Source organism: Channa argus, chromosome 1 (assembly GCF_033026475.1).
Source record: "Channa argus isolate prfri chromosome 1, Channa argus male v1.0, whole genome shotgun sequence".
Taxonomy (NCBI): domain Eukaryota; kingdom Metazoa; phylum Chordata; class Actinopteri; order Anabantiformes; family Channidae; genus Channa; species Channa argus.
The window spans coordinates 4,153,815-4,162,128 of record NC_090197.1 but is presented as its reverse complement, the minus strand read 5'-3'; the positions used below and the strand labels follow the sequence as shown (position 1 = coordinate 4,162,128).

General features: G+C 40.7%; 1 long non-coding RNA gene across 1 annotated transcript; it reads left to right on the top strand.

The window, feature by feature from the left end:
• Nucleotides 1–4,832: 4,832 nt before the first annotated feature.
• Nucleotides 4,833–5,612, top strand: LOC137134172 (uncharacterized). Its single transcript, XR_010915403.1, has 2 exons — nt 4,833–5,091; nt 5,199–5,612. It is a non-coding gene; the product is annotated as an uncharacterized lncRNA (long non-coding RNA).
• The last annotated feature ends 2,702 nt before the right edge of the window (nt 5,613–8,314 follow it).

Here is an 8,314-nt window from a genome sequence, read left to right as displayed (position 1 = left end):
TAGGGTGACATATAAAACAGAGGTAGAAGCACTTAGGTGGACGACATCTTGTGTAGACATTGTGATGTGAAAGAGATCAGTAACTGTAAAGTATTGGTAGGGGAAAGTGTAGCCAGACAACACAGGGTGGTGGTGTGTAAAATGACTCTGTGGTGAGAAAGATGAAGAGGACGAAGTGGTGGAAGTTGAGAAAGGAAAAATGTTGTGTAGTTTTCAGGGAGGAGCTGAGACAGATTCTGGGTGGACTTGACAACTACGGCTAATGTGATCAGGGAGACAGGTAGGAGGGTACTCGGTGTGTCATCTGGAAAGAGGAAAGTGGACAAGGAGACTTGGTGGTGGAACGAGGAAGGTCAGGGTGTATACAGAGAAAGAGGTTAGCTAAGAAGAAGTGGGACACTGAGAGGACTGAAGAGAGTAGACAGGAGCACAGGGAGATACAGCGTAAGGTGAAGGTAGAGGTGGCAAAGGCCAAACAAAGAGCATATGAGGACTTGTATGTTAGGTTGGACACTAAGGAGGGAGAGGTGGATTTGTACAGGTTGGCCAGACAAAGAGATAGAGATGGGAAGGATGTGCAGCAGGTTAGTGTGATTAAAGATAAGGATGGAAATGTATTGACAGGTGCCAGGAGTGTGATGGGAAGATGGAAGGAGAACTTTGAAGAGTTGATGAATGAGGAAGATGAAAGGGAACGAAGAGTAGAAGAGGTGACTGGTGTGGAGCAGGAAGTAGCAAAGATTAGTAAGAGTGAAGTGAGGAGGACGTTGAAGAGGATGAAGAGGCAGTTGGTCCTGAGAGGTGGCAGTAGAGTTTCTGACTAGTTTGTTTAACAAGATCTTGGAGAGTGAGAAGATGCTGAGGACTGGAGGAGAAGTGTACTGGTGCCAATTTTTAAGAACAAGGTGTGCTGAGACAGATGGACAGTAGCTGAACTTCACTGACTGTTACTGTGCTGCAGTAAAACTTTAAAGTCTTCTACTGTAGTATAAACTACTACCTGTGGCAGACAGAAATGCAGTAACATGATCTACTTTACTGATGCTGCTGTCAGGGTTCAACCTTCTGTCTGGTTCAGGAAGTAACAAGAAAACAAATGTGTTCACACCTTTTTACTCATTTGACTGGTGGAAAAAAAAATCTGTAGCTGCAGTTTGTTGTTTCATTTACTCCTAACAGGAAACTGTGTCGTCCAGTTTTTGGATTTATGAAACTATTTAGATAAAGTAAAATCACCTGAAAAAACTGAAAACATTTTCTATTAAATACAAAGGTTTTTGTTTCCTGTTAACAGATAACACACACAGCAGACTGATGTTCCACATCTGTGTATTACTGAGAGCCATCAACCACATCTGAAAGTAACTCAGCTCTATGTAACTAATCTTCCCCAATGTTTTTCTCCTCACAAACATTTCTTTCCTGCCCCAATGTAACTAAAAGTTCATGTACAAAATAAAAAATATTATCATGGAATTCATACAAGAAAACGATATTAAAGAAAAGATATTAACCATTATAAAACAGATAAACTTGAAGATGACTGGAACAGAAATACTCCTGTCTAGTACAAGTACTTCAGTAAATGTCCTTGGTTACTTACCCTCTCTCTTATTTTAAAAGTTAATTATTTTGTTTGGTTTCGTTTTGTTAAATCATGAATATGTTGGCCAGTAGGGGGGGCTGTGGTACTTATATGCTCCTTTATATAACAGAATATTCATTGTACAGTTCAATTTTACTTTTATATGAGAAAGGATTCATCTACATTCAGCAGGAGCTTTAATCCAAAACATCTTCGAAGTGATGAAAGAAGAACTGATTATTGACTTTCTGTTAGGACTTTGTCACCGAGCTGAATCAGCATGAAGAGTCCTGGATTGGTCTATGGAAACAATGGTCAGAGACAGAGAACAAATATCAATGGAAATGGTTGGATGGATCACAACCGACAGAAACGTGAGACAGATTTTCTTTCTAATACAGTGACATCAGAGTCATTTTTAGGAGCTAATAGGATCATGTGTTAAAATGTAGGACAGTGACAAAATGATCCAAATCTCTTTGGAAAAATCTTTCTATGAACTCTCTTCATCTCCAGTCTGTGATGAGCTGCAGTAACAATGAGTCAGGATTGAAACATGGTTGAAAGCTCTGGTCACAGTTCAGAGGATTGAATGTGTGTGCTGCTCTCTGTATCCTCACACAGAACAAACATGGTGGAAGAAAAACTAGCTTCAACATTTAGAGTCAAACTTTCTTGAACTTGATCTCAGCATGAAGGAGCAGCTGCCTCTTCTCTGCTCTTTAGAAAGTGAAGAACAGATGAAGGAAAAAGCTGAATATGATCATTAGTCCCAGGGATGGATTCAGAGAGCAGCTTTCCAACCACTTTTTCCTGCTGCTGTCTTTTCCTCAGAGACAAAGCTGAAAGTGATGTGAGGAAACCTGTTGACAAAGTGAAAAGTCTAACAGACAGTGACTGGGCTCAGAGAGAGAAACACTACTGAACATGTGCAGTGGCTTTAAAAAGCAGGAATCAGAGCAGGAAGACACTAAATGCTGCTGGAGTCTGAGCAGAGTCACTAACTTTGATTGTAATGAATGGAGGAGATCTCAGAGTCCTGGATCCAGGTTTCAGTTCACATCTGGGATCAGACTTATCCCCATGATCCTTGTGGTGTCAGCAAATCCCCTACATAGTTACTAACATGACACTATTTCAAATCATTAAAATGAGATTTAAGTTTATTTGAAAGGAAAATAATCATGAATTTATCAAAGTCAAAAACAAGGTTTGATTTGTTCCACAGCTTCTGGGCGACAGGAGAGAAACATCCCACTGGGTATTTTGCATCATGCTGTGATCAACAAGGAAGATGGAGAAGTGAACATGATTATTATGATAATCATGTTAAAAACTGGATCTGTGAGAAGAAGATTTCCTGCTTCCTCTGATGACAGAGAGGTGTGTAGTGTTGGGATGAAGCTGTTTGTCAAACTCTGAAATGTTCTTCCTGATCCTCAGAGTCATCTCACATTTGTTGACTTGTTCATTCTGTGTCACATGTTCAATCCTCTTTATTCCATAGATATTGTCCCTCTGTGCTCTGTGGTGCAGACAGAGTAGTGGGGTTGGAAGTCGTCCACACAACAACTACATGTGGACTTACTAACTCTGTAGTCCCACTAAACTGCTGCAGTCACAGGAAACTCTTTATGCTCATCTTCCAGTGAAAACCTTCATCAGGACACTGAGAGGTTTAGTTATGAAAACTATTTTTCTCCATTGTTCTGACAAATAAATATGTTTTAATCCACGTTTCTATTGTTAAATTTTACCATGTATAGGGGAGAAACATAATAAACTCGAGAAATATTACACAAAGAAATGTTGTAGACTTTGATGTGAATTAGTTTCCACAGAATCAAACTGATATTTACGACCAAATACAGTCTAATAATTAGTCCCTCTTGATTTCAATCTGCAGTCAGTAAAAACAAACATTGGCTACAGGAATAAGAAAATGAAAATACATCAACATGAGGAATTTCAGATGTTTTAAAAGATCACATCTATATGTAGATATAAATATGAGTCAGGATGTAAGAACATGAATCCACAGCACAAACAGAAACACAATGAGATGTGTTCAACCAAATGATGGTGGAAACCAGGCTGGTTTCTATGCAGAGGAGCTGATGAGGGAAGTGGGAACAGGTGTGTAGGAAGGAGGGGACACAGGTGGATCTGGGAGGAGAGTCGGGTGACTGAAGGGATGGAAGTCTGAGGACATCTGGTGGACAGATGGAGAATAGCAGGAGACAATGTCCGAACAGACAGAGCTTCACTGGATCCTGACTATGTCTGTCCTGGATGAGCAGTATCAAAGCTGGTTATCAGCTGGTTCTGTGAAGCCTGGGTTTCCAGAGTGTGTTCATGTGAAAAAAGCAGAGTTGCTCAGTAGAAGTGACACTAACAGAACCATGAATGAAGTATCTAATGTAATATAAGATTAAAGGGAGATACCTGCACAAATGTGCTTAGAACATGAGCAAAACCATTTCTGCCAGGTGAACTGTAAATGATATGATCACATGTTATTACCAGAATAAGAGACTCAGCAAAGTAACAGGTTTTTATGGGATTCAGATCTGGACTCATTGCTCGCCATGTCAGAACTCTCCAGCACCATTGGAACCATTTCTGGGGGCTTTCTGAAGTGTGTTTCAGGTCATTGTGTCAGCAGTGGATTCCTCCTCCATCTCCTACCATTGTGTCCCTTTTCATTCAGATGGTGACGGATAGTGCGAGGTGACACGTCCAGGGAGGTTAGCTACAGAGCCATGAGCTGTAAACCTCTTGATGATATTGCACACGAGCTCTGGAGATGGACTTTTAGCCTTGAGATTGTCCATGTTTTTCCACCTCTTTCCACTTCTTTCTTTCTCAATGCTCAGTGTGACACACAACACAAAGGTTGAGTCAACTTTCCTCCATTTTAACTGGATTGTTGTGGATTACTGTGTTGTCCACACCTGTTACTTGCCACAGGTGTGTCTACATACAAATTCTGACAGAATTGCCAGGGTGCTGATATTTTTGACTGTAGATGAAAATGGTTTTCAGTGCTTTACTTCCTCTTTAAATGTAGTAGCCATGGCGACAGTCAGGCATCACTGATGAAGCATGAAAACAGATGGTTTCAGGACTTAACATAAAAAGTAAAACTAGTTCCAGAGTATTAAGTTGGAGAGAACATTTTTGGAAACCTAATATCTATAAATTGCTGAAATTAAAAAGAGAAGAAGCGAATTAATACTTTAATAAACTGATTGTTCCACTGATAATCAGCCTGATCAGATTGATCCAAGTCCCTGTTGGAGTCAGTGTGATCATTTCCATAGAGCCACTTTGCATCAGCAGCACCATGCTCCAGTGCTCTGGGAGAGTTTATAGTCCTGAGAGTTGAACACTGGATGACTGACAGCTGTCCTTCATGACAACAGAAGACACAGAAATCCTCCTCATCAAAAACATGACTCTGATCTCCGTCCTCATCTGGACTCTCCTCTGCTGCTGCTTCACAGGTAAAGTCCAGAGAATCCAATTCCTCTCCTCTATCAACATCCGTCCCTCTGAAATGAAGCCCACAAAACCATGATGCTGCTTTCTGTTTTTGTCTCTGTGTCCTCAGAGTCCAGAGGTCAGGTCACAGTGACTCAGCCTGGAGCAGTGAGCTCTGCTCTGGGAGGAACCACAACCATTGACTGTAAAATCAGTCAGAATGCTGGGACCAATTTAGCCTGGTACCAACAGAAAGATGGAGAACGTCCTAAACTGCTTATTTATTATGCCACCACTCGAGCATCAGGGATTCCAGATCGTTTTTCAGGCAGTGGATCAAACTCTGACTTCACTCTGACCATCAGTGGAGTCCAGACTGAAGATGCAGCAGTTTACTACTGTCAGAGTTATCACAGCATCAACAGTCAGTGGTTGTTCACACAGTGAAAAAGCATCGTACAAAAACCTCCCTCAGTCAGACTGAACAGAAACTGAACTGATGCTGCAGCTGGAAGCTACTGCAGAGACTGATACAGTTCACTGAGGACACACACACACACACACACACACACACACACAGACACAAAAATCAGTTGATGATTAAAGTCTATTGTGATAAACATGAATATAAAGCAACAAAAACATCTTTACAAACATTTCCTTCTCTATTAATAGTACCTTAATAATTACATTTATATGAGAATATAAAATCATTCACAGCATTAAGTTAAATAATTTTGTTTAAATAATTTTAACTACTTTATTAAAACCCAGTCTAAAGATAAGCATCACTTACACCAAATTCATAAAAACTATATCTTTGTTAGCTCCTGACATCTAAACAAAATTCAATATTCAGTAAAGATCAGTGACTTCATTTGTTCACATACATGTAAATATAATCATCATAACACAGTTTCACTGATGCTACTTGAAAGCTAAACTGCAAAGAGATTAAAAGAAACAGCATTTGTCCACATTGTCCATCTACTTTTTGTTGTGGAGTGTGATGTCCTCTGACCTCTGACCTTTAGCTTGTTGGCTCTCCTCTCACAGGTACATGTAACTGGTGGCAAATAAAGTGACAGATGCCAGAAACAATTCAAATAACTGATTTCTTTACTAAAATGACTTTCAGATGAGATGTGGAAGTTGGTGAATGTTGCTGTGAAAACTCAATAAAGGCCTGGAGAGAGTCTTACAGAAAGGACTGAGGTGGTTCAGAGAATTGGACCCAGGTTTTTGGAGTTCATGGCCCCGTCCTGTACCTGTACCTGTAGCAGGAGGCCAAAGGTCGTCACATGAGCCTTTATGGCAGATGGAGTCGACCAGTTGTCATTGAACTTTTCAGAGTCTCAGGCCTCTCAGCAGTTTATGATACGATAAACTTTATTGTCTGTCCCAACCGGAGACAGAAATTCCTCTTTGACAAAGCTCCACACTTCACACGTACTACGTACAATACAGATACAATTAACACAGTTCAAAACAACAGCCAGATAAAATGTCTATTTTTTGCTTTTCAGAATAGTTATTGTTCTGGTGATGAATGATTTTTTTCCAGTGGGACTTTATAACACCTGACCAATGGCAGCAGCGGGAAAGAACTGTGTAGGGGATGAGAGGGGTCCTCAGTAATCCGGGTTGCTTTCCTCACCACCAATCGGCTGTAAAGCTCAGAAAGAGGAGTCTGTGGTGATCCGGTTCTCTTGCTGCCCTGATTAATTAAAAGTTTGGTTTTGTGTTGAAAGGTGAAATTATAATAGGTTGTGATGTTGAAGATGAGGATGGATTCAAAGAGTGATGTGTAAACCAACGTTAATATTTCCCTGCTAACTTGACCTTTAGCTTCCTCAGCAGGTGGAGGCACTGTTGTGCCTTTTTTATACACTGAGTCAGCATGTTGTGTGAAGGACAAGCAGGTGTCAATCTCTGTCCCTAGATATTTAAAGGATTGCACCTGCTCCACCGACTGGCCCTAGATACTCAGTGGTTGAGTCAGCAAAGGGGAGGTTTTTCCTCTGGCCCCAAAGCACAGTTCTTTTGTCTTTGTTATGTTCAGCTCCATCCTGTTGACCTCCTGCTGGTGTTGAGACAGAGTCTGGGTGTCAGTCACGTGAGCCACCAGGGCCATGTCGTCTGCATACTTTAAGAGCTTCATTCCTCCCTTGTTGCGGCAGATATTATTTCTGTGGACAGAGAAGAGCATGGGAGACAAAGCACATCCCTGAAGCAGTCCTGTGTTTAAAACCAATGTACTGGATTTAAAACCATTTAAAAAGCACATGTTGTGGCCTGTTCTGTAGAACATTCTTTATCAATAAAATCAATGTGGGTGCACATGAAGACCGAAGAGGCAGTGCAATACAGTGTCCGTCTGTACTGTGTTAAAAGAAGAGGAAAAGTCCTTTTTGGAGTTCGTTTGCACCGTGTCCCCAACATTAAACAGTCCCACGAATGTCATTGTCTCCATATCAGCTGCTGAATGGACCATGTGTGGTGATTCAGATCCTTTCAGGGGAAGTCATTTTGGGACTGACTTCACTCTGAGCATCAGCAGGGTTCAGTCTGTAGATGCAGTTTATTAGAGGAGGGGGACCAATGTCAACAAACAGTGGCACAGAAATTCAGTGAAGAGCTTTGATTAAAGCAGTTTCTAAGTAAGACCACCACATTAAGACGGTCAGCGTGAAAATGTGTATTTAAGGGAGATATTTTTCTTCATAAATATTTGCCCGTAGTTGCCCATCACCTTTCTCACAACAACAGTAAATACATACATTTAGTTTCAAATATCTGATTAAGTTGACTTTGTGTGTTTTCTGCTTGCTGCCAGAACCTTTTTTATTGGACTGTGAATTGAAAAATGGATCACGAGTCTTTCAAAATCTCCCATTTTCCTCTGTTTAACTTATCCCAAGACGTCTGTATTTATCAGTCAATGCAGTTATAATACTACTGTGTATTATTTGGAGACAACAATGTGTCTGGATTAACAGGAGTGCTGGGTAAACTAAAGAAATGTCTTTAACCCAGCTTCTTTGTGAGTATTTGTAATTATGGGATCACTGAGATCTGCTGCACTTTGAATTCCCACCTTCTGTCACTTATGAAGTGTATCATACATAAGTATTCAGACCCTTTGCAACAACACTTGAAATGTAGCTCAGGTGCCTCCAATTTCTCTTGATCCTTGCTGAGATGTTTCTACACCTTGACTGGAGTCCACCTGTGGTCAATCAAATT